Consider the following 8,405-nt stretch of genomic DNA (forward strand, 5'->3'; position numbering starts at 1 on the left):
ATCCCAGACAGACTCATATACCCCCAACCTTGACCCTTCCTTGTTACTTAGCTTCTCTGGGTCTGTGGATTGTAGCATAGTTATCTTTTACTTTACAACTAATATCATGTATAATACCATGTTTGTCTTTCTGGGTCTGCGTTACCTCATTTAGAATGATACTTTTCTAGTTCCAACCATTTGCCTACAAACTTCATGATGTCATTGTTTTTAACAGCTGAGTAATACTCCATTGCGTAAATGTACCACGTTTTCTTTAGCCATTCTTCACTTGAGAGACATCTGGGTGGTTTCCAGTTTCTGGTTATCACAAATAAAGCTGCTGTGAACAGCATTATATGGTGGGGCATATTTTGGATATATGCCCAGGAGTGGAATGGCTGGGGCTTGAGGTAGATCAATTCCCAGATTTCTGAGAAACCACCGTATTGATTTCCTAAGTGGCTGTACAAGTTTGCACTCCCTCTAACAATGGAGGAGAGTCCCCTTGTTCCACATCCTTGCCAGCATGAACTGGCACTTGTGTTTTGATCTGCCATTCTGACAGGTGTAAGATGGACTCTCAGAGTAATTTTGATTCCCCTTTCCCTGATGGTTAAGGACACCAAACATTTCTTTAAGTGTTTTTGGCCACTTGAAATTCTTCTGTTGAGAATTCTGCTTAGGTCTGTACCTCATTCATTAACTGGATTATTTGGTTTGTTGATGTCTAGTTTCTTGAGCTCTTTATGTATTTTGGATATTAACTCTCTATTGGATGTGAGTTGGTAAAAATCTTATCCCATTCTATAGGCTACCATTTTGTCCTGTTTATGGTGTCCTTTGCCTTACAGAAGATTTTCAGTTTCAGAAGGTCCCATTTATTAATGGTTGATCTTAGCTCCTGTGCTATTGGTGTCCTGCTCAGGAAGTAGTCTACTGTGTCAAGTGTGTTCAAGGCTGTTCCCCACTTTCTCTTCTATCAGATTCAGTGTATCTCATTTTATGTTCAGGTCTTTGATCCACTTGGATTTGAGCTTTTATGGATCTATTTGCATTCTTCTACATGCCAACATCCAGTTAGACTAGCGCCACTTGTTGGAGAAGCTTTCTTTTTTTCCATTGTATAGTTTTGACTTCATTATCAAAAATCAGGTGTCCATAGATGTGTGGATTTACGTCTGGCAGGTGCATTTCTAACAACTGCACATCACATTGGTCTCCCAGAAGACCATTCTCTTCCCTAGATGACTTAAGATTCTCTGCACTAATGACTTCCTTCTCTCCCTAGTTCCTCGTCCCAAGCAGAAGTACATGAGCTCTCAAATGGAAACACGGGTATTTACTGATCATGGGTGACTATTTCTCACACTCTGGCTGAAATCTTAGAATTTCAAGCACCCAGGGGTTGTCGCAAACTAGATCACCTCCGAAGCTTTCAACATGAAACTTTGTTCTATGGGCTTTTAAACCTTGCAAAATAGTAAAATGTCTTTTTTTTACAAGAGCTTTGCCCAGACAAAAGGCATCCTTTGGTAACCCAGTTAATCACTGTCAGTAGCATTTGTTGAGAAGGCTTTTGTGTCTAACAAAATACACAGAACAAGTAAAAACAAGCATTGCTGCTCGTGACAATGTTTTGAAATCAATAGTCTAAACAGGCAGTCATGAAGTTTATGGTTTCATGGCTGAAGAGACAGGATTTTCCCTGGCCCATCATGGATTTACCCTCCCCACAAACAACGTGAATATTTACTTTTATCTACCAATCAGCCTTTCCCTCTGCCTAGTAGTGGAGTAGAACGTTAGGCCTTGAGTATTTCAGGCAATAGTTCTGCTGCTGAGTTATATGCTCAGTGGGTCAGCCTTATAAAACACCAAGAAGGCACGTTTATTCAGTAAACTGTGGTCAAATTGAATGGAAGAAATGCGACTATTTTTTGTAACGTACCTGCATAGAACACCAGCTGGTGTCAAACATGGGTTCAAGAATCATTTGAAGGGGATCTGGAGCAATGACTTAGCGATTCAGGGCACTGACTGCTCTTCCAGAGGACCTGGGTTCAGTTCCCAGTAACCACATGGCAGCTCACAACCACCCATAACTCCAGTTCCAGGAGAACCAGCACCCTCTTCTGTTGGTACACAAAAGTACACGAAGACAAAACACCCATGCACATTAAATTAATTCATTAATTTAAAAACCATTTGTGTACACCAATCCCACTTGCCTAGACTGCATTGCAGAAGACTGCCCCATCAGAAGCCTAGCAGGTACATCTCTAACAAGTTCTGCACATCACCCCGGACCGTATTATAAATTTCTACTCTCCCTGTTCCTTAAGATTCTCAACACTAACGGCTTATTTTCTATTGTGTTATCTTGTACAGTCAAATAGAAATATTAAAGGGGGGCTGGAAAGATGAGTCAGTGGATAAAGGACCCATTGCACAAGTGTGAGAATCTAAGTTTGCATCTCAGAACCCATGTAAAGTGGGAGGTGGTCGCACATGTCCAGAATCCCAGCAATTTTATGGTGAGATGGGAGACAGAGACCGGAGATAGGCGACGGGTTAGTCTGGCAAATTCTGCACTAAACAAGAGACCATGTCTAAACAATGTAGAAGGTAAGGACCAGTGCCTGAGACCTCCATCCATGCTCCTTGACATATGCACAACAACACACACACATACACACTTAATTTTTAAAAGGAATCACTTGAATACACAGATGTGGGATCTTTTTGTCTAGCTGACTCTCGGAGGGAGCAAGCAGCAGACTGCTTCAGGTGCTGTGAATCATAGCTCTCCCAGAGCCACAATTCTTGAGTTATCTGATTTCTGGGCTTTCCATCCAGGAAGTGATGTAGTGAATAGACCAGGTGAGGGCCTTCAGGTACACAAACACGTGATTTATTGTTTTCATTGCTTTTTGACTTCAAGGGTTTCTGTCATCGACAGGGGCTGCCTGACCCTAGTCTTGCCTAGCAGCTGCAGCAGTCACGGCATCTAAGTAGTTAACAGCTGCCAACAGCTGTTCACACTTGCCTTTCACGTGCAGTGCAGACGCTAACACGGTGCCAAACTCAGGATCAGTGGAGCTCAAGAAATGCTTGTGAAATTGAATTGCAGAGGCCACTGTGTATCAAAGATAAGAATGCTTGACTCCCACTCCTGATTGGCCTTGAGTGCGGCACTGCATCTTTGTTTCAGTCTTCCAGTTGATTCTAAGATGTAGCCAAGACTGAGAAATATTGAATAGTCTCTGTTAAGTTGGGAGCAGAACCCCAGCTCCTGGCCTGAGAGTTGCTTTGTTCTGGACTCCAAATCCCAGCTTGCCAGGTCCTAACCCTTGCAGGGGGGAGGGGGGGACGCGGGAGGGTCAGGACCATTCCCACAGGATATTTAAGTGGCCTCCTAGAGGAGAAACACATGGTTTCCGGGTCTGCATGGGCTCCCTGCTGTCCTGTCTCCCTGCCATGTGCCTTGGCCACTGGAGAGTGTCATTCTTAATAAAACGATGGGCATTTTGATTTGGTTTGATTTGACCTAATTGGATTTCTTTTTTTTTAATTATTTATTTATTTATTTATTATGCATACAACATTCTGCCTCGAAGTATGCCCGCACGCCAGAGGAGGGCACCAGATCTCAGTACAGATGGTTGTGAGCCACCATGTGGTTGCTGGGAATTGAACTCAGGACCTCTGGAAGAGCAGCCAGTGCTCTTAACCTCTGAGCCATCTCTCTAGCCCCCTAATTGGATTTCTTGCTCCAGCAGAGTTGCTCAATTCTTATCAGTCTCCACATATCACACTCCTTTTTAAAGGGAGGTTTGTTCTTCTAAAAGGTGGGCCTTGCCCACCTCCCAGCTCTTTCTCTTCCACCACTCTTGTCCTCCAGGACTGGTCTCTAACCCCCCTCTGCCCCCTCTTTGGCCTCTTCACTGACCCTTCCCTATCCCCTTTTCTGCTCCTTCTCTCTTCTTGCCTAATAAACCTCCCATGTGAGTCCTATTATGTGGCGTGACCTGTTCCCACTGTTTTTAAAAACTATAACAAGTTTAGTTCATTAACAACTACAAAGTGTTGAAGAAAGATCTTCTTCATCTTAACATCTTGTTTGTTTGTTTGTTTGTTTGTTTGTTTGTTACTGTCCTGATACTCACTAGGTAGGTCAGGCTGGCCTTGAACTCATAGATCTGTCTGCCTCTGCCTCCTGAATGCGCGCACCACTACGTCACTTAATAGAAAATTTCTATAATGTATTCAGAAACCAAAGTTCAGAGGGGAGGTGGATTACAGAGCCGAATGGGCACAATTGTCACTTCTTCATTAAACTTGTCAGTGACCTTGCAGTGCTCCTAAGACAGAATCCTAAATCTCCAGCATGGCCTACCATGCCTTTGGACAGCCCAGCCTGGCTTTCCTGCTTCCACTAACACTGTCTCATCTCTCACCTTCCATGCAGACTGCCTGCTGGCCTTTCAGCTCCATGGCTGCCAGCCTTCTTCACTTCCAACCCTCCAGCAGCCGTGTCCTTCATCCTTCCTCCTACTCATCCTACCCACCCATCCCTTCACCTTGCCAACTCCCACATTCACTTCACAGCGGAAGAACACTTGCCTTGACCCTTAGAACTAGAGACTGTGCATCTTCTCGGCACCGATCAGAGTGCTCTTCACAGCATCAGCAATTATTGATCTGGTCGTTTAATGTCTTTCCTCTCCATCCAGGAATGGGATCGGATCTGTCTTGCTCACCCCTCCATGGAGCTACCAAATCATTCTACATCTTCACACATATTGTTTAACCTCTCTAAGCTGCAAGTTTCTAGTAAATAGTCAGTGCTACAGATAGAACTAATCAGCCAGGCATAGTGGCAACACCTTTAATCTCCAAATTTAGGAGGGAGAAGCACACAGATCTCTGTAAGGTCAAGGCCAATCTAGGTTACATTGGGGTCCAAGGGATCTAGGGCTACATAGTGAGATTCTGTCTCAAATAAAATAAAATAAACCTCACTGGTAGGACTGCTATTAAGAATGAAATGAGATAATTCATGCAAAAAGATTAAATTTTCATGTCAATCAAAACTAAGAGCTAGGAAAACTCTCAAGGGAAAATATTGTGAAGAAGTTTGAAACTTAGAGGAGGTGACTTTTAAAGCTTCCTTCCAAACTGCATCTCACAAATATATGAAGACACATTGCTTTGAAAAGTAGGAATTAAATTTAAAAAACCTCATTTCCTGCATTCTAAAATTTGCAACAAATTAGGAGGACAAAAGCAAGAGAGATGGGAGACAGCAAAGCAAACATCAAACTGTGAACTTTATAACCATCAAAACTAACAGGGTGTGGCTTTTGATGAGGTCAGTAGGATTTACTCGCTCTCCTTGAGTTTGCCTCTGCCCACAGGCAGGGCTTCTGGAGTAGGAAATATGGGAGCATCTTGAGGACAGACAAATACAGAAAGCACAAGCCAAGCCACGCAGCAGTCAGACAGTCCTCATTTCCCTGGAGCAGGAGTGGGAGGAGTCCCGTCAGACCACTTCTTCTAAGTGGGGGAGTGGTCTACCCCAGAAGGAGAAGCACCGCCTTCCTCACAACAGGGCTTCAATGTCAGGAAGACGCTATCTTTCCAAGACAATTGTAATCCTTTTCTTAGCTTCAGGGTGTACTCCCGTGGCAGGCTGGTAATGACATATAAGAAGTTTAGTGCAAGACTTAGTCTTTTAAATCCAATGCTTTCTAGTCACAGGAGAGAATGTGGAACATAACATTTGAGTCGCCTTTTGAAACTGAGGGCCAAGCCTACTTGGGCCTTCCTCACAAACCACCCTCCAGTTGCCTTTTCTTCAGGTGGGTTCCTGTTGTATATAAGCCCTGTGGTCTGAACGTCTGTACACCTCTGTATGTGGTGCCTCTGGGGTATAATTATGCCATGAGGACAGAGCCCACATGAATGGCCTTGGTGCCTTTCAGGGAGGGTTGAAGGAGACTGTTTACTGCGCCCACCAAATGATAATCAAACTGTAAGACATGATTGTGAGCAGGGAAATGGTTATGGAGTAACGTTGTCAGATCTGTGAGAAGTAACTTTCTGTCACTAAACCTGTTTGTTACAGCAGCCTGAACAGACTAAACCAGTAACTATGTTTTTTAGTGAAACTAAGTGTGTGTGTATGTGTGTGTGTGAGACCATTGAGGGTTACTATATAGTTTTTAAAATCTTGAACACTGTAGATATGTATCCAGATTCTCGCATTCCTTTGAAAATGTGGACATATTATCTCTTTGTACCTTGATGTCCTTGTTATGCCCAAATCTGCGAAGTCCCCGCAAAAGCCAAAATGGAAACAAAGTCCCATATGTAAAAGCAAAGAGCCTTTATTTTAATCAAGTTTGCAAACTCAGTCTCTCCACATGTCCAACATATTGGAATAACCAAAGAACCCTAAGCTCAATTAGAATTGGGTTTTTATAGTAGTAAAGGTAGGGGTGAGGGGTCTCTGAGGTTCAGGACCCCTGATTGGCTGACATTTGTCTAGGAGTATTGTGGTGAGGTGAGCTGACAGATGATCCTATCTACAGTGGTTGGAATGTTAGGCATTTCCTTTGAATGTTCTGCTCCTGAGCAGTGGTCGGGTAATCTCAGCTTGTGGGGGTTTTTGTTTGTTTGTTTGTTTCGTTGGTTGGTTGGTTGGTTGGTTGTTTTTTGTTACTAGGTATTGCTTCAGAGTAAACTACTGAGACTGGAGCCTCTTATTAAATTTATTGAGGGCCGAGTTCTACTCTGGCACATGATGAAGGTTGGAAATAAAGAACTTCCTTTGGGTGACCTGTCCATACTTAGTTTATCATGGCTGGTCTCCACATCCTCATCACCTGTAAAATGAGAACAATAATACCTACCTCACAAAATTGTAATATAGTACATTCAGACGACTCTTTGATTATAGTGAGTTCTGTGAGGGTTAGTAACTATCTTTCAATTTGAGGACTACTCTTTGTTCTGGAATTGAATCCACCCCTATTACTCAAATGTCCTCACAAGATAATGTCATGAGTTTATGATATATTTAAATAGTCAGATACATGTAAAATTCTTTTACACTTATCATTTATTTCTGTGTATATGTGTGTATGGGCCCACATATAGAGAGGTCAGACGACAACCTGCAAGAGTTATACCTTTCCTTTTAGCAGGTAGGTCCTTCAGGATAGAAGTCAGGGAGCCGGGCCTGGCAGCAGCCCTTCACCCTGTGGGACATCTCACTGGCCCAATAGATACCTTTCTTTTTCAATTTGTTTACTTGATGGAATTAAAACATGGCTACCTAACATCAGTCACTCAGGTTTCAGCTTTCTAATGTAACTGACAAATAGCTAGAAATCGTTCTGCTCTCCCTTATGCTATAAAAGGAGATGATTTAAGTAAGTGGCAATTAAGTAATTCTCAGATATCAACAACTCTCCAGCCCCTTTGTCCATGTAATGTGCCTTCACCACCAACATTCCACCAATATTTCATGAAGGGATTGGCATGGGGGTCTGCAAGTCTCTGCAAAATTGTCTGTAGGCCTAGTCTTTGTTGATGGACAGAGAATTATTCTGTTTGTTTTCCTTCACTTAGTGTTATATATTGTTGAATTTATAATAATTATTACTTGTAGAGGCCCAAAACTGTGAGCCTATTTCCACCTTGTCAGAAGGTCAGAGAGTTTGAGGTTGCTCAAAACTGTTGACAACAGCCGGGGCCGGACTAGGGTGTGAGTGCTTGGTTCTTTTGACATTAAGATGGCCCACACAGGTAGATCCACTCCACCCTGACCAAAAAGCATACTTCTGCTCCTTCTTTTGAAAACTGGAGGTTTGGCCTTGGGAGTGGCTGCCTTCAGGAGACTTTGTCTAGGGTGGGTTCCCTGCCTAAACAACAGAATGCTAATGACTTGATGCCTCAAAGTATTGAAGCAAATAGCTGGTCTAGTTATTCTTTGTATCATGGTAAAGCAGTCTTTTGTCTTCTTCCCCCTGTGGTATTGGGGTATAAAAGTATATGGAAAATTAAACTCTGGGACTTTAGCATTCACTGGAAGTCCCTCCCAATACTATACGATGTTTTCTGTTTTATGATTTTACTTGCATCTTTGTCCTCTTTACTATTTTTCTGGTCCTCATGCCCCTATCCTGGTAAGTAGTATTTTTATTGAAGCTGGTCTTCTACAATTACTTGATGATGATAATATCTGGATCATAGTGATCTTAAATATTCTTTCTCTTTGCCATCAATCAAGACCCTAGCTAAACGAGCCATTCATACAGGACCCTAGCTAAACGAGCCATTCATACAGGACTGACTAAAAGGCAATAAAAGATACTATATGGAGCCGAACATCATTCTGGTAATTAATGATATGAAAA

This window comes from Chionomys nivalis, chromosome 12 (assembly GCF_950005125.1).
Source record: "Chionomys nivalis chromosome 12, mChiNiv1.1, whole genome shotgun sequence".
NCBI lineage: Eukaryota > Metazoa > Chordata > Mammalia > Rodentia > Cricetidae > Chionomys > Chionomys nivalis.